This window comes from Sus scrofa, chromosome 3 (genome assembly GCF_054392235.1).
Source record: "Sus scrofa isolate SSC_HxYL_T2T_F1_AM1 chromosome 3, Sscrofa_HxYL_maternal_Yorkshire_Landrace_v2.0, whole genome shotgun sequence".
Lineage (NCBI taxonomy): Eukaryota > Metazoa > Chordata > Mammalia > Artiodactyla > Suidae > Sus > Sus scrofa.
Window position 1 is genome coordinate 41963970 of NC_139385.1, and position 18722 is coordinate 41982691.

General features: G+C 42.3%; 1 protein-coding gene and 1 long non-coding RNA gene across 28 annotated transcripts in view; both read right to left on the minus strand.

Moving 5' to 3' along the window:
* RBFOX1 (RNA binding fox-1 homolog 1) overlaps positions 1–18722 on the minus strand; it is a 2264635-nt gene that overhangs the window by 586280 nt on the left and 1659633 nt on the right. The gene's annotated exons all lie outside the window — the stretch shown is intronic.
* On the minus strand, positions 396–9336 carry LOC146404560 (uncharacterized). The gene is made up of 2 exons (XR_014840862.1): positions 3494–9336; positions 396–768 (listed from the first exon to the last, which is right to left on the minus strand). It is a non-coding gene; the product is annotated as an uncharacterized LOC146404560 (long non-coding RNA).

Genomic DNA, 18722 nt, shown 5'->3' on the forward strand with positions numbered 1-18722 from the left:
AATCCAACTAGGAACCATGAGGTCGCGGGTTCAATCCCAGGCCTTGCTCAGTGGGTTAAGGATCTGGTGTTGCCGTGAGCTGCGGTGTAGGTCGCAGATGTGGCTCGGATCCCACGTTGCTGTGGCTGTGGCAGGCCGGTGGCAACAGCTCTGATTCGACCCCTAGCCTGGGAATCTCCATATGCCATGGGAGTGGCCCAAGAAATGGCAAAATAAAAAATAAATAAAATATTTCCAACTACTTAGTCTATCTAGTTCATCTAGGTGAGTTATAGTAATGGTTTTAGAAAATCAGTCTATTTCACCTAGGTTTTCCATAAATGTACATAGATTGTAATATGACTTCCTTACTATCTTATGAATGTATGTGATTTTTAAATTTTCAATTTCATTGATTTCTGTTCTTATATTTAGTACTTATTTCTGTTTGCTTTTCTTTTTTTCCCATTTGCTTTGCTTATCACTTTCTAGAATTCTTTTTATTACAATATCCTCTTAGCCAGTGTTTAATAATGTATGAGCTACCTTCCTGGTGTGGCTTACTCTTATAGACAATGGGTTTTATTCCACCTACTAAATGCCCCCACCTGAGGAAGGTAATCTTTTTTGTTTGTTTCGTAGGGCTGCACCCACAGTGAATGTAAATTCCCAGACTGAGTCAAATTGGAGCAGCAACTGCCAGGCTACACCACAGCCAAGGCAATGCAGGATCCAAACCATGTTTGCAACCTATACTGCAGCTTATAGCAATACTGGATCCTTAACCTACTGAGCGAGGCCAGGGATCAAACCCATATCCTCATGGATATTAGTCAGGTTCATTTCTGCTGAGCCACAAAGGGAACTCCTCTGAGGAAGTTAATCTTGATCTCTCTCTCATTAGCACTTGGCCAAGAGAAATGATGAGTCCCGTACATCTAATACCCCAACCACAGAACTGGTCTATCACAGTGTCCTCAAATCATATGTTAACAGACCAATAATGATTCACAGATTCAAGAAAGTTGTTTTCATGCCAGGCAGCAGGGTAAACGCCATTCTTTCTTTATATACATGATTCTACTGGAGTTGGAGAGATTTTAGGGTGCTTCTCACCAGGCCTCCCCCTCCACCCTCCTGGTATCCAAGCCTTTGTGCAATTCTTGCCCCTTAAGTGCAGGTGGGATCTGGGACTTGCTTCTACCCAGTTAAATATGGCAGAAGGGATAGGATCTGTGATTACATGTATGTGATTACAGAAAATGATAACATCTCTCTTGCTGGAGTCTCCCTCCTCTTCTCCCTGCTTTCTCTCCCCTTCTGCCTTAGAAGAAGTCAGCTGCCATGAGACTTTAGGACACAAGGAAATGAATTCTGCCAACAACCTAAGGGAGTTTGGAAGCAGACTCTGCTCCCGGCAAGGCTCTGATGAGAACCCCATCCTGGCCAACACCCTGATTGCTGTCTGTGAGGTCCTAGAGGCCCCAACGAAGCTAGGTCCAAATTCCTAACTCGCAGAAACTTCAAGATAATAAACATGTGTTGTTTAAGCCTCTTAGTCTTGGAGATTTGCTATGCAGCTTAGAAACTGAATACAATACTTTAAACAAAGTTTGGGGTTGGTAGATGCAAACTATTACATTTAGAATGGATGAGCAATAGGGTCCTACTGTGTAGCATAGGGAACTAAACCCAGTCTCTTGGGATAGACTGTGATGCAAGATGAGAAAATGAATGTGTGTGTGTGTGTGTGTGTGTGTATAACTGGGTCACTATGCTATACAGCAGAAATTGACACAACACTGTACATTAAGTATACACAAATTAAAAAAAAGTTCTATAAGTATTATTGTTATTATTTTTTTGGCTGTGCCCAGGGCATGCAGAAGTTCCTAGGTCAGGGACTGAATCCACATCGTACCAGTGACAACACCTAATCCTTAACCACTAGGCTGCCAGGGAACTCTGAGATAAGTGATATTATTACCTCTATTTTTTTCCAGATGAGACAGTGGAAATTCTTGGTGCCTAAGCAATTTTTTTCAGTCACACACTAACCAAAGGATTGAGCTAGAATCCCAACTTATGTATTTTTGATTCTTGAAGCTGCACTCTTAATAACCATGTCATGCAGCCTCTCTCCATGTCCCCATGGCTTACAGAAACAGAATATTAGGGTTGTTAACATATTACCATTGCATCAAAATTATTCCCCAAAGTCTCTAATTAAAAAAAAATGAGCTAGGAAGTTCATTGAGAGGTGAACTTTTCCCATTGGTTTAAAATTCATCAAGGTACTTGCCACAAACCCAAAATACTTAATGTGGCTTAAAAGTCCCATTGTGATCTGAACCTTGGCTGCTTTTCCAGCCTGTCACCTCTTGCCTTTTCTTTCCAGTCCTCACTTGGCTGTTTTTTCTTCAACATATAGAACTCCTTGCCATTGGGCAGATGCATCATGATTTCAGTTGAATTAGGGTATTTTTACGTCATCTTTGGCAAACAGTCCTCTCCTCTGCCTTTACTTGTCTAACTCTTTCTTGGCCTCAGCTCTCAGTTTAGGTAATCCCTCCTTGAGGAAGCCTCTTCTGCTGTATTCATCTCGAGACCATGTCCTCCCATAGAACTGTAAACTTCCTCTGTCTAGGACACATCACACATCACTGAAATCATCCGTTGACTACTCCCAGCAGACTGTAAGAACATTGAGGACCTGGTCTGTATCCTGGGTGCCGCTATGCATCAATGCCTAGTACAGCACCTGGCACAGAGGACACGGTCCTAACCATCAGCCAAATGCAGGTTGGACATCTCCAGAGACCTCCCTGTCTCCATTTACCTTAAGAGGGAGTAGAGAAGTTCGTGTCCTGGCTCAGCAGAAATGAATCTGACTCGCATCCATGAGGACTTGGGTTCAATCCTTGGCCTCGCTCAGTGGGTTAAGGATCCCTCATTGCCCTAGCTGTAGTGTAGGCTGGCAGCTACAGCTCCGATTTGACCCCTAACCTGGGAACCTCCACATGCTGTGGGTGTGGCCCTAAAAAGACCAAAGACAAAAAAAAAGTGAGTCGGGTACTGCTTAAGGAATCATCTAATGGCAGCCTCAAGGGTGTTCCACCAAGGGACATGAATTGCACCTTCTCACTCCCATAGCCCTCGACCGATATCAGGGGCTTTCATTTTCTTTGCTAAAAGGTTCAGTTTTAAGCTTTCATAAACTCACGGAATGGAAATGGACAGCAGAGGAGAGGAGCAACCCATCCGCAACTTGACTGTTTCTCGACGATTTCCTCGCAATGGGAGGCTTCATTCCAATCAACGGGGAGGAGAGACTGGGATCAATAGAGATATTGGTGCAGGTGCCTGCAATGTTGCTGGCCCATGGGGAGCCATAGCCATGAAATAGAATACCTGGGCCTCTAAAGTCCTTTGGAGGATGCTCACGACCTGCTCAGGGACTGTCCTTTGCCCCTTGACTTTCAGAGGCAGATAGAGAAATGGGAATCGGGAGAACTGACGACTTGGCCATCTGAGTCTTCTCTCTGGATGTTCAGGAAGGTAGTTAAAATTAATGCAGACCTAATAGGTGGTTGGTGAATGGGACAAATGAAGGCGTGTCACATGGGGAAGGGAATTTCAGAGATCAGGCTGCCTGTGCCTCAGTTTCCACATCTGTAAAAATGGGCACATAAGAGGACCCACGGGCAGAGGATTGCAGTAAGGATGAGAGGCAAAGGGGCACATGAGGCACTGAGCACAGTGCCTGGCACTCAGTGTTGGCTCAATGAATGTGAGTTTTTGTCATCATCCTTCTTCCTACAAAGCTGTTACAACATTAAGTCCTCCATCAATGTCATTGGCTGTGATTATCCTTATTGTTGTTATGTCTTTCTCACTGCTTCCCAGGGTAGGCATTTAATAAGTGTGGTACGGATCTTCTGAGATGGTCCTCAGAGATCCCTGTCCTCGTGTGACTCACCTCCCTGGAGGGTGGGCTAGATTAATGGACTCATTTCTCACAAACAGAGCAGAGAGGGCGTGATGAGACATCACATCCAAGATGAGGTAATAAATTAACTCTGTTTTCCATCTTGGGTGCTTCCATCACTCTCCCTGGAATTGCTCATTCTGGGGGAACCAGGGAACTTGATGCCAGGAAGTCTTCTTAACGAGATCCATGTCAGGGAGTTGGGCAACAGGCATTCTTAGACTGACCATGAGCTACAGGAGAGAGCTCAGAGGTGGATCTTACTCTAGGAGAGCCTTAACAATGATTTTTGCCCCACCCAACCCACCAAAACAACTGAACAAAGACTACTTCAAACTATGCTTCAGCTGAAGAGTTCCTGATCTGAACAAACTCTGAGATAATAAGTGTGTGTTGTTTCCAGATACTGACTTTAGGTCTCAATGTGTTGTGTAGCAAGTGATAATGAAGACAACAGCACTAGCTTTTACTTTCCATGAGAAGCTCCATGAGTAAGGCTTTTGAACATCCTATTCACCACTTTATATCGAAGATCTAGCAACATTCCTGGCACATAGCAAGTGCTCAAAAAATATTTTTCTATGAAGAATCGGGGGCCATTCTAAAACTTCACTAATGTGGGAATGCCCAGTCACTACCTGGAAATTTTCATCAGTAAAGTAAAAGAAACATAGCTCCTTCTTCATGAAAAGCATGAGACCAAATGCCAATAGGTAGGTAGGTAGGTAGGTAGATAGATAGATAGATAGACAGACAGACAGATAGATAAAGTCTTTGGACCCATATTTGAGGAACATTATGTAACACATGATTTTTAAGCAAATGCTTTCCTACAGTCCTCAAACCTTACCCTGTTTGCAACCTCAAACTCCTTCTCTAGTTCCTAAAGATCATTCACTTCATAGTCACATGACCCTTTCCTACCCAGACAATTTTGCAACCAACAAATACTAGGTATTCATCCATCAGCTTTGGCTGTTTGGAAACCACAGTAGTTATAACACCTGACATTAAAGATAGCAATAAAGATAGAGATGGGAACATAAACAGAAAGAAAGCCGTCCCTGGACAGATGTCAGGGTGTTCCATGGGGCTAACCCCCAAAGTGGGATGGAGAATGGAGAGGAAAAAGCGGGGGCCCTCATCTCCAACCAGGCAGGAGGAGGAAGCGAGAGACATATGTCAGCCTTGAAGAGACTGTGCCCAGGAGGAGAAGGTGTTTAAGAACCATTCAAATGACAGAAGAGAAAGATCTCAGACCAGGAGAGAGTTGAATATATGGTATTCAGTTTTCATTAGGCCTATGGTGTCAATTTCACTTGGAACCATGTTCCAGTGCTAATTTTCACAGTGCTTGACTGCTTCTTAAAATGAATAGCACTCACTCATGCTTTGGTGCAGACTGCATGGTCCATTTCTGGGACTTTATTAAAGGGTACAGTGAGCACATACGTCCTTCCCAGGGGTAGAAATTTAGAGCTGTTAGAGATAGGACCTTGGGCCTCCAGAGCAAAATAGCAGCTCCCCCCACCCCCCATACTCGGGTGTAAAATGTCTAAAATAATGTGCATATGTGTGTGTATATGTGCGTGCACGAATTCACACACATACACACACACACGCACACACACACTCACACCATTTTCCTAAGTGTTTTGCATTTTGCAACTTTTTGAACATCACATGAAAAATGCTGTGCCTCTGAAAGCGACCTCATCTCTTAGGTAAAATTAAGCGTTAAGTACTCAAAGGGTTTCCTTTTTCCTTTCTAAGGTGGCCCCAATAGGAGGTAAGAGACAGTTTGCCAAATTTGAGGTGAGAGTTTTTTGCTCAGAAAGCTCATCGTACCTTCATTACTGGTCATATAATTACAAAACTAAGCACTCACCACGCAAAAAGGCACAATGGGTGCTTTTCTAAGCCTCAAGGCATCTATTTCTAGGAATATGCTCTATCCAAAAATTTACCCATGCACACAGAGGTGGCTGTCCTGAGATGGTTGTGTCGTATTGCTAATTATTGTGAAAATTGGCAGTGGGGAGGGACTTAATATCCATCCACAAAGGCATGAATATTCAAATAAATAAGGACACATCCAGAACATAAGGGATTATGCAGCCTTAAAAGAGAGTGACATAGGTCTACACATTTTGACATGCAAAGATTTCCAAAATGTACTGAGTTGGGGTCAAATATTGGCGTGATGTTTGGTCTGACCTACTACAGAGAGGGACAGAGAAAGAGAAAGGTACCTAATATATATCTAGATAGGGTATAGCAGGACCCTGTCAACAGGAGGGGACTGGGGTCTGGGGCTGAAGAAAGAGGAGGGATTTTACTATTTGCTTCATGAGCATCTTTACTGTTCAGGTACTTTACAGTTTTTTCCACTTGACTATGTGATAAAACAAGCCACTGAAGTCCAAAAATGGTAAGGGGTGATGGAGCAGTACTCTTACCCCAAAAGACTGGAAGCTGCATCTTGGATCTTCACTCACAGCAACCCCATAAAATATCAGGACTCAAGGTCTCTTCAGAGAATTCAGCCCTGAATTGACTCTAGTCTGGCACGTGCCAGAAAAAGTGGAGACATTTAATTATCCATCCCATCAGGCTCCTGAAGCCTTCTCTGAGTCGAGTTAGGTGAGTTTGAGTCCCCCTGATATTTCTGGAATGACAACTAACAGCATCATTGACCCCTTAGAGGGTGAAAGCACTTGCAGGAATGGTCTCTGATTTGATGCTTTCCACAAAAATATCAGTTAAATCAGTTAAGAAGCATTCACCATGGTGAGATTACCACTGTTATCAATTGCTATTATTACTATTATTCCTATTATGAAAATAGTATAATAGAAATCTAGAAAAGATGAATGATCTTTGACATATAACTAACAATGGCGGAAATGGAGCTCAAACTCAGGTCTTCTGATTCAAGGTCCCACCAGCCTATTACTTTGATAACACACACACAAACACACACACACACATACACTGAGAAACTTTAGATTTAAGAGAACCTTAAACTATCAGACCAAAGCATTTTTTTTTAAATCCCCTAACTGTGTGTGCAGCAATTAAAGGTACTGAGCATAACAGTGACTTGATGTTGGCGAGGATGTGGAGAAAAGGGAACCCTCACACCCTGTTGATGGGAATATGAATTAGTGTAGATGCTACGGTGAAGAGTATAGAGCTTCCTCAAAAAGCTAAAAACACCGTATGACTCAGCAATTCCACTCCTGGGTATCTATCTTAAAAACAAACAAACAAAACACTAATTTGAAAAGATGGATGCACCCCAATTGCCAAGATACAGAAGCAACCTAAGTGTCCATCAACAGATGAATGGATAAAGGAAAAAATACACACACACACACACATACACACACAACTGAATACTACTCAGGTCATAGAAAAGAAAGACATTTTTCCATTTGTAGCACTATGGATGGACTTGGAGGGTAGTATGCTATGTAAAATATTTCAGGCAGAGAAAGACAAATATGGTCTGATCTCACAGGTGAAATCTAAAATAAAACAAACCGGTGAATCTAACAGCAACAACAAAAGAAAGAAACACATAGACACAGAGAACCAACTAGTGGGGAGAGGGAAGGGGGAAGGGACACCATTGAGGGAGGGGGTTAAGTGGTACAAACTACTCTGTATAAAATAAATAAGCTGCAAGGATATACAGTACAACACAGGACATACAGCCGATATTTTATAATAACTGGAGATGAAATATGAGCTTTAAAAATTGTGACTCACTGTGTCTACATCAACTGTTTCCCAGTAGAAAGAGGAGCTTGATGTGCAAAGTACTTCAGGCAGATTAGTTCGTTGACTGTGTATAAAATAAATGGCACATAATGACACAGGCCAGGTTTGGGTGATGCTGATTTCTTCTCATCAGGAACTTTAAGAATTTCAGGTGTGGTATAATGCATAAAACCACCCTGTATCTTTGTCTTTAATGAAATCTCTGTCTCGTTTTATTCGCTTGTTTGAAATCGCTCTTGTTCCCTTGCTCCTCCCCCCTCCCCCTTTGTCTCATGGGATGTGTAATTTGTGTAGGTCAAGCTACATCTGTCCTTCAAGGATTAAACCTCCAAGAATACTAAGTGAGAAGTCACTTCATCAGCTGTGAATGGGATCACGTGCAGCACCTGCTCAGTCAAAAATCAGCTGATCAATATATACACGTGGAGTTTAGCCCTGGAATTATAAAGTTTATTTCCCTTCTCGGGGGGAAAAATCAAATAAAATTGCCATCACCTTGAAGATATAAAAGGTACAAAGTAACCACCAGCATAGTTTGATAAAGACCTAGTCCTTTCAGCTTAATCTGATCTTCCCCAGTAGAAAAAGTTTTATACCAGGCACAGGGATGAACCATTTTTATCTAAGCAAATACTTAGTAATTTACTCCTAAGTCTCCCAGGATACCCAGACATTTCTTCATTGGGTTTAAAACACAGCAGATATGCTGGTAAAGCTGATATATTCAGTAACTCTTCCATCCCTCACTAAGCCCTCCCCTCAACAGCAGAATTGTATTACAGCACACATTTAAAAATGTAATATAATCAAAGGAAGCATTATTCTTACAAAGGCTATTAAAAGAGCTAAGTAAATTCATACAGTATAATAAAAATGATTTATTTACTATGAGGAAAAAATGGAAGGGAAAATAGCACAGCTCAGCTCCATCTGCAAAATCAGGTTCCCATAGAATATTAATCTTCATTGATTAGCTTGGAAGAAAAGCAAAGCTTTACACTTTCACTTTTACGGTGTAAGTTAATTCAAATACTTCAATTTGACAAAGCCCCATCTGATCACATTGAACTCCTTAATACTGAGCATTGCAGAATATTCTATTTGCTTCTTGAAAACATCAATTTATGTCCAACAACATCTGTAGGAAAATGAGATTTGCCAAATGTCTCAAAATAGAGAACCATAGTTTCTTGGCTTTTTGAGAAGAGTAGTTTTTCTTAACCTTTCTCTTTCACCATGCCCTTCGAGAAGAAGAAGAAAGGAATGAAGCCTCTCCCCCAGAAATATTGTTCAATACCCCCATTCCAGCCTAAGGGGTACCTGGATAGCTTGGTGTCTACCCACAAGCAAAGGTTAAGAATCCTAGTTTTATATCACCAGTGCCCCTGAGGAAAGTCATACTTTGGGGGCTGGAATTAATACGGTCATTAGTGACTGATTTTTCTCCTGTGACTCTATCATTTTGTCATATTATTTTTACAACAACAAAAAAAGAGTCTTGTGTCTTGACTATGAATGTCAGTTTCTATTTTGTTGGGACCCTGCCTCATTTAATTCAATGGAGGGGCTGTAGGTTGGGATCCTTCCTGTCCCAAATTTATACTCCAAAGGTCACCAAAGCAACTAGATGAATTCTCATGCCTAGAGATCCCTGCTCACTGTAACCGTTGAGCACATGAAGGTCTCGGATGTTACAGCTAAAATAACCAACGGTGTATGTTCAGTCTCTCTTTAAGCCTGAGCTCTGTGTTAATTTGTTCAAGCTTCCCTCCATCCATCCTCGCTGTGATGGGCAGGCTGCTTTGTCCCTTTGCCCCCTCAGTGTCCTCAGTGGTAAAGCAGAGATGATGTCAGTAATTATTAGTATTGGCAGACTCCTAACTATCCAGGTGAACGAGAATTTCTCTGCTCTTGTGACATGATCAGGGCCATCTGCTTTATTCTGCGTTTCCTCAATAATCCCTATCATGGTTTATAATTACGGATTTGTCTGGGAGATGGTTTGACATGTGACTCTCTCGCTAGAAGGAAATAAAGGTTCCGTGCAGGCAGTGACTTTGGTCTCCATGTTCCACCATCACACGGCCAGCGTGTCGCAAAGAAAGTGTCTGTCCCAAAGAAAATGTCAATTCATATTTGTTACATGAATGAGTGAATGAATGAATGAACAGGTGAAATGGTCCAAAGAGCTCAGCTCAAGTTTTTGTTCTTTTTGGAATCTTCTCCTCTCCTTTTCTTACCGGGAGAGTCTTCACACCTTGAACCAAAAGGTGTTATTAAATAGAGGAGGGAAGTCTGTTCCTATAAGGCTATCTTTATTCTCAGTGTCCCTTTTCCTAGGCCTAGGCATGGGATTCTTGGGTTCTGCAAAGCTGTACCTTTTCCAGCCTCCAACCACAGGGACCCTAGTCTTTGGAGCTGTCATCTGTCCCCCCAACTAGTTCACCCTCATTGGTCCAAAGGAGCATCACTTCCCATGTGGGGCGTATCTATCTGGGCATATCACCTTCCTTCTGGGCTCCATATTGCTTTAGGGTCTGGGGGGGGACAGTTAATGAATCACTCATTTCATTGGCAGTAGGGAAATCCAAAAAGAGGGTTTGTTTGCAAGGGTAATCCTTTCCTATTTGTTTGTTTTGGAGTCTGGCAAAGGGAAACAGAATAGCCACCTGAGGAGATGGTGGCATCAAATAAATATAAGACACTTCAAGCTAAATATTAGAAACTCCAGGTGTATCCGTTACTTACTTATCTATTTGTCTACTTTTAAAACTAGTTTACAAAAAACTGTAAATCTAATGCATGCACATTATAATATTCAAAATAATTCAAAGCAGTCACCCTTCATTTATCCTAGCTTCCCTGATCCCTAGCAGTAATTTTCCAAGGTGAACAGTGCCTGGTGTTCCTTTATACAGCACATATATGGCCGCTTTTCCATCCTCTAGACAAAGAGAAGCCTGCCCCACAGGCTTTTGTGCTTCTTGCTTTATCCCCCTTAACCATACGTCTAAGAGTTTCTTCCGTGTCCATGAGGACGAATCAACCTCACTCTTTTCATAAATGCACAGCATGCAATCCTAAGTAGGAAGCATGGTTTGCTGAACCAGTCCCTACCTTGATGGGCATTTAGGAACAACCCACAAGGCTATATGAGCCTCATTCTACGTGATCCCTGTGCACATGGGTGAGTATACCTCTAAGATAAATTTCTACTAGCGCAATCAGAGGATCAAACAGGACGGGCATTTGTAACTGCAATGGCTGTTGCCAAATTGTGGTCTTAATTTCAACTTCTATATATACAGGGTCAGCTTTCATATTTTATTTATTTAGTTATTTATTTATTTTTTGATTTTTAGGGCTGCACTTGTGGCCTATGGAGGTTCCCATGCTAGGAGTCAAATCCGAGCTACAGCTGCCAGCCTCTGCCGCAACGGCAGCTACGTCAGATCCGAGCCGCATCTGCGACCTACACCACAGCTTGTGGCAACGCCAGATTCTTAACCCACTGAGCAAGGCCACGGATTGAACACGCATCCTTATGGATGACAGTTGGATTTGTTTCCACGGCTCCATGACAGGAACTCCGGCTTTCATATTTTATAATCAATTACTAATATATTTAACAACTCCCTGTGAACCATGCTTAAACACACAAATACACAGGGGCAAATATAGGGAATGAAGTAACGATTTTGTTCACTACCCTTTACCCAGTACCTATAAAAAAATTTCTTGGCAATCAGAGGCGTGTCACATGTGTTTACTAGAAAAATGGAGGGATGAGTACATTTTATACCTGTCCTTTGTATAGTTCAGCATCGAAAAGTCATACATTACATTGCTCCGTGAGTTGCGACTGCTTTAAAATTCTTTGGGGGAGTTCTCCTTGTGGTTCTGCGGTTAACAAACCCAACTAGCATCCATGAGGACGTGGGTGCAATCCCTGCCCTCGCTCTGTGCATTAAGGATCTGGCATTGCTGTGAGCTGTGGTGCAGGTCACAGACACCGCTCAGATCCCGCGTTGCTGTGGCTGTGGTGTAGACCCGCAGCTGTAGCTCCAAATGGACCCCTAACCTGGGAACCTCTGTATGCCATGGGTGCGGCCCTAAAAGACAAAAAGATTTTAAAAATTTTAAAAAATAAAGTTCTTTGGGATGCAAACAAAGAACACATTGTATACAAATAAGATTAAAGGGAAAGTCTCTTCATTGTTATTGGGAGCACTGTGGTATAAACACACACACACACACACACACACACACACACACACACACACACACACACACCCCGAACATGACTTCTCAATTAATCCTTTTTCCCACGCTTCTGATTCCAGAGCTGATGTTCACAATGACCCCAAGGCCGTTCTGAATCATCAGAGATGAAATTATTTCGGGCACAATTTTAGCAAAATGTATTTTATTTCATTCTAATTAGCTGAAAATTGGTCGTCCCCACATCTTATTTCTGGAATCAGAATGATTAGGCAGCATCGTCCTTTGCTTCATCACTCTGCTCCCACTTCCTCAACCTTTTGTCATTTTTACCCCCCTCATCTTTTTCTCTAGGTCAACTGTATAGTCCAAAATCATAACGGAGAGAAGAAAAAGGGAGGTAAATTCTCTATTGTTAAGTCAGAAAACCCCTCCACTCTTCAGAGTCAAGCGAACACATGTTCTGGACTTCAACTATAGAAAAAGAGGTTCTTGTTAAGTGACTTTTAAGATCCTCTTCAGACACAAAAGACATGTGGGAAAAAAAAATTAGAAGACTTGAATTTTGCGTAGGCTTCATGGCTATAAAAAGGAACCCCACCCACTCTCGAATTCCATTTATATAAAATTCTAGAGTAGGCAAATTAACGTATAGGCACAGAAAGCAGATGAGCAGCTGCTTTGGGGAGGGAGGGAGGGCGGGAGCAGGAGGGAAAGCGGACAAAGGGGCAGGTGGAAAATTTGGAGGGACTGCGAGGTTCCCTATCTTGACTGACGCGATGCTTCGCTGGTGTGTACTTAGGACAAAACCTAGCAAAGTGCACACTTTGAATATGGGCAGTTCATTACATGCTAATGACTTCTCAATAAAGCTGTTCAAAAAAAAAAATAAAGCGAAGTAAATCTGAACAAAGACGATAAGGTCTAAGAATCAAGAAGGTCTAAGCTGAGGTCTAGCTCTCCCCTTGGAGTGGCCCCCGTCCCAACCCTGAGCTAGCAATACCTCCAGCATGTGCTATGTTTTTGCCTATAATCTCTGTCTGACCGGGGAAGGTCTTTCAGCCCCCGAAGGAAGATTCCCCTCCCAGGAATCCTGCTCTCTTGTAAGAGGGCAACTGTGAGGGAGGGGCTTTAGAGGTCCTGCTCAGCCATTGGTCAGCGTTGCAGTGGGTCCTTCCCCCAAGCAAGTGACAGTGAGTGAGTGACCACTGGCCCCTCCCCCTCCCCATTCCTCTGTATAAAAGGAGCCTGAATTTGGACTGAGAAAGATGGGTTTTTGAGACACTAGTCTGACATCTCCTCCATCTGTTAGCTTTCCATCAAGGTCGCCGTTCCTTGCCTCAACCACTCATCTCGGGGTTTATTGGCCTGTTGGGTGGCAGGCAGAGAGAATTTGGGTTTGGAATCACTCTCAGCCTTGGAGAATCTGCTCTTCCTGCTTCCCCCTCCCCACCCTGAGCAGAATGTCTTTCCACTGGCTCTTTGCATGACAGGTCCCTCTCACTTTGGGAATCAACTTAAACATCTCCTCTTCCAAGAATCCTTTCTTGACTACCCCCATCTCCAAGTGCCACTTTTGTCCTGCATAGCACTTATCAAGGCTGCCATCACACATTCCTTCATTTGATTTGCCTGTTTATTGTCTGTCTCTGACACTGGAATGCAAGCTTCATGTCCTCAGGGATCTTGTCCGGCTTCTCACTGCTGCATGCCCACTGCCAGGAATGCCTGGTGCTTGAGAAATACAGGATCAGTTGACCCATTAATATGTTCTTTGCCCAATGTATCTGTTTAACAGGGTTTATCAGACACCTTTTTGGGTCATGTGTTCAGATTTCTTTCTACTGAATGCCCCTTCATAAACTTGGTGCTTTCAGGGAGAAGGGGTCATGTGTTATGAATTTGTATTTCAAGGGCTTAGGAGGGAGCCTGCACATTGTACGTTGGCAACAACTGCTTGTCGAATTAAATTAAACCATTACACCAGAAACCGAACAATTATTATCATGCCAGGTCCTTGAGACAGACTGATCTCTGAAAGAAAAATTCTTGAAGCACATAGAAAACCCAAACACTTAAGAATACAGGCAATGGAGTTCCCGTCGTGGCACAGTGGTTAACGAATCCGACTAGGAACCATGAGGTTGCAGGTTCGGTCCCTGCCCTTGCTCAGTGGGTTAACGATCCGGCATTGCTGTGAGCTGTGGTGTAGGTTGCAGATGCGGCTCGGATCCCGCGTTGCCGTGGCTCTGGCGTAGGCCAGTGACTGCAGCTCCGATTCGACCCCTAGCCTGGGAACCTCCATATGCCGCGGGAGCAGCCCAGAGAAATAGCAAAAAGACAAAAAAAAAAAAAAAAAAAAAAGAATACAGGCAATGAAAAGTCTTGAATCAATGACCTATGGATTGTAATTGTAAGGAAATTGTAAGGGATTCCAAAGACTTCAGTCATCACTGAAACTCACTGGAGGTGATGGTTCTTTTGTCGGTTTTATCACCAGAAAGGGAAAATGAACAAGTCAGAGTTATAAAATACTTTCTAATCTGATTCTAGCATTTGCCAACGCCCATCTAATCTTGCCACATAATTAACCAACATCGCCCATTCTTTGACTGGGATAGATAACAGAGTTATCTCTAGAGATAGAAACACACAGAGACACACACACACACAGCCATCATGCACCTGGAATTTAAGAACACAGTGGAACACGCAGGTGGAATAGACTCAAAAACATGAATTCTATCTTCATAGTTCATGGTGCTGACAGATCTACCTCAAAGGTGTTTCAAAGAGTAAGGAAGAATGCAACAGGGAGATATTAAATGGTTCTAAGTACTTTAGAACTTTTTCTTAGTCCCATAACACCGGAGATTTGTGTCATAAGCAATCCTGCTCGACAGTCATTTCAGAGGGCTGTCACTAGCAAAGACAGACTAGACTTTGAACAATTGCTTTCCTTGGTAGCATCCACTGCCCACCTTCTCTTGTTTTGAGTGGAATGACCCCTCCATTCTCAAATCAAATGTTTCAGAGGAGAAAATGAAAGCTCTTGGCTCCATGGGTGGTGGTGAGATGCAGAGCTGACAATTCGCCATATACTACTGCCAGACCGATGTGATTGGCTAATGCTCAGGTGTGTATCCTAAGGTGAACCAATGAGAAGTAGTCTTGGGACTTTTGCTAAAACCTAAAGACTTTGGGGGCAGAGATATCCTCTTTCAGCTAGAGGTACAGCCAGGAAAACATAAGCCTTGAAATTGCTGGTGGCCACCAGGAAGAAAGGCATATCTGGGACCAAAGTCTGCATCAGAGAAAACAGAGCTGAGAAAAGCAAAGACATATTTCTGGGACTATTACCTGAATTTCTGGGTATAGCTGTGTCTGATATCTACCTCTTGGGTTTTTCAATTTTGTATGTCAGTAAATTCTCTGTTTAAGTGTGATTTTTGTCTAAGCCTCTTTGAGGTGGTTATTTTTGTCACTCATAATGGAAACAAAGCAGAGACATACTCAACCAAAGAGTAATGGTTGAAGGAAGTATTAGAGTCCCTTAGTTTACCCTCCTTACCGCTGTTGACCATGAACAGAAAACCACCATGAAAAATACTTGCGTTTTGTTGTCAGAGTTTAAACAGCCACACCAAGGAGTCAGTGATCTGGTAGAGAGAGACCCTGACTTGACTCGAAGACCAACATCCTCATCCCATTTGAACCTTAAACAGCCACACCAAGGAGTCAGTGATCTGGTAGAGAGAGACCCTGACTTGACTCGAAGACCAACATCCTCATCCCATTTGAACCTTTCTGTAGAAGCCAGGCAAACCAGATCTTGGACACGATGTTCAGTTTTCTAAATCCCTGAGCTCTGACTTAAGTATCATTTCCCTCCATCTCAGATGCAGGACAGGAGGTTCGAATCAGAGGGGCATAATCTCCTAATAGGGATGGAGCGAGGGGCTAGATCCATTCAGAAGCTTTTTCAAGTCACACTGGTTCTCCCCCATGAGAAGCCACAGTAACTGTTGGTACCACATCATACCCTCAATTCCACTGCAGGGTGTGGGAGGGGAGATGGGGACAGAGTTTAGAGGTAAAAAATGCAAAGTCTTCAGTATAGCACCTGACAGCCAATATAAGAATGCTGTCTTTATTATTAAACTTGGCTGTAATTTCAATATAAATTTAGGAAATATTTTGAAAGGGATTCCAAAGATAGATATATATATATACATACACACACATACATATGTATGTATGTATGTATATATTCCTAAAACTACTTATCTTATGGAAGTGCTTTGTTCAACGAATGATTTTAGATTTTATATGTGAAAAACATAAGAGGAAGGTTAAATTCTGTTTTCACTCTTGTTATTACAGAATAAGGGGCAAAGTCGTCTTAACCAGCAGATGGTTGACAGATTCTAAGTGTCCAAGCATGTTGGAAAGAGAGACGCAGGTCAGCAAACAGAAACAGCTGTTTTGAGTGTTGCCATACTCATGAAGAGCTTTTGCAAATGTACCATTAGGCTTTGGTAGTTTCTCATGGCTTAGAGTCAAATGCATTTTAGGTTGCAGGACTGGAGACTTCCGAAATATTGTTCAGCACCTTGGAGGTATTTTTGTACACATTCTGATACCACTATGCTTGCTGGTTAGAATACGAGGCATATTCCTTTGTTTAGTTATATTTTTTTAAATTACTTTTATTATGTAAATATCACATATACCTAACAGATACAACTAGACACTACAGAGAGGCAAAAAAGAAGACAGTAACAGTTAGCCATACCAATGACTGCTACCATCTTGGTGTATATACACACTTTCAGAAATGAATTACTGGGAGTTCCCATCGTGAAGCAGCAGAAACGAATCCAACTAGGAACCATGAGGTTGTGGGTTCAATCCCTGGCCTTGCTCAGTAGGTTGAGGATCTGGAGTGGTGGTAAGCTGTGGTGTAGGTTCCAGATGTGGCTCGGATCTGGTGTTGCTGTGGCTGTGGTGTAGGCCAGCAGCTACAGCTCCGACTGGACCCTTATCCTGGGAACCTCTATATGCTGCAGGTATGGTCCTAAAAGGACAAAAAAAAAAAAAAAAAAAAGACGAAGAAATGAATTGCTGCAAGGTCAATCTGGGGATTGACTTTCTGGGTTCAAATCCCGGCTCCCTGCCACTCATTAGCTCATATATTTAAGGGACTTTAACGTGTCTAGTCCTCAACATCATCACATGCAGAGTGGGGATAATAATACCTTTCTTCGTATCAGTAGTATTTGCGATATAGTTCCAATAGGACCTTGGTATATGTGCCTTTTTCTCATCTGCCATTTCTTAACTTAGCAATGAATCTCTTTGACACCAACTCTCACACTGCATTTCCAAATTCAGTAGGACTGAAGATAGGCTCCTTCCTTACTAGAATGTAAGCTCCATGTAAAAAAAGGCCCAGCCAGCTTCATTTGCTGTTTCATCCTCAGCATTGGACCCAATGCCTGGCCCTTCCTGAGCATTTCTATAAATGCTTATTCATTGCCAAACTGAATTGAGACCGGGCACATCATGAACTCCGGAGTGTTCACGTTCTGTCGGAAATCAGAATTGGTACAAATGCAGGAGAATGAGGTCACTGGTTTTCCATGCCCTGTTTAAAAAACATCACAACTTGGAAGGCAATGCATGACTCTTCAAATGCTATAACATACAGTAACATCTTGTGCAGAAGACTTGGAAAGCACCCACGCTTTTCAGAAACAGGGTTTTCCATTATCTTTTTAGAGGCAGAGGGAATGAGGGCGAGAGTTAGACATGGAGAAAGGAAAAAAGAAGGAAGGAAGAGAGAGAGGACAGAGGGAGAAAGGGAAAGAGAGGGAGAGAGTGAGGGGCAGGGAGAGAGAGAGAGGTGTGTGTGTGTGTGTGTGTGTGTGTGTCCACACACACAAGAAGAGTTAGGCTCAAACTTGCATCTGTGTCATCCATGCTCCATGGGGAAGGTTCAATCAGCTGCAGCATTGACAACACACTTGTAGCACTCAGTTGAAGTACATGCATTTTTGGTTTGAAAAGTTCTTCTGAAATTAGACCGTGTTTTCTAATCTCAAAAAAATTGCTGGTTGGATGGTTTTCATTTCTTTGTAAAATGACAAGTGATACTTCATTTTTTAGCAAAAGGTTAATGTTAAGTCTCCCAACTTTATAAATTGTACTTTCTCCATAAAATAAACTATTGCATGCTGGTGTGCAAGATTAGCGAGAAATGTTCACACTGTTGAAAATAGATGAATTTTGCATTTCAAGGTGACAAGTGCAATGTCAGACCCAATCAATCGATCACTGCATAATTATTATTGCAAATGATCCATATCCATGCCGCAAACCTTAAGGGGAATTTAATGAAGCAGTAAGCACATCAATAATAAGATCTACTTTGGTCTCTATTAAATCTCATGATTCATAAATATCCTGGCATGTTTTATTCTTCCTTTAAATCCTGTGAAGCCATCTAAAAAAAGGAAATGCTTGAAGGCTACTATTTAACACTTCACTAAAGACAGTTCTAAGGCTTTCAAGTAAGATTTAGGCTCAATATTGGATCCCTCGGTACATATAGGCTAAAGGAATCCAGTAGTCTGTGGATATACAGAGACCAGGGTTCCTCTGCAAAGTTAGAATCAAAGTAGGCCTTTTTCATCTCCTCTAAAATTTGAATTTCTGTGGGGAAAATCCCTGCAAATAGCAGCTGAAC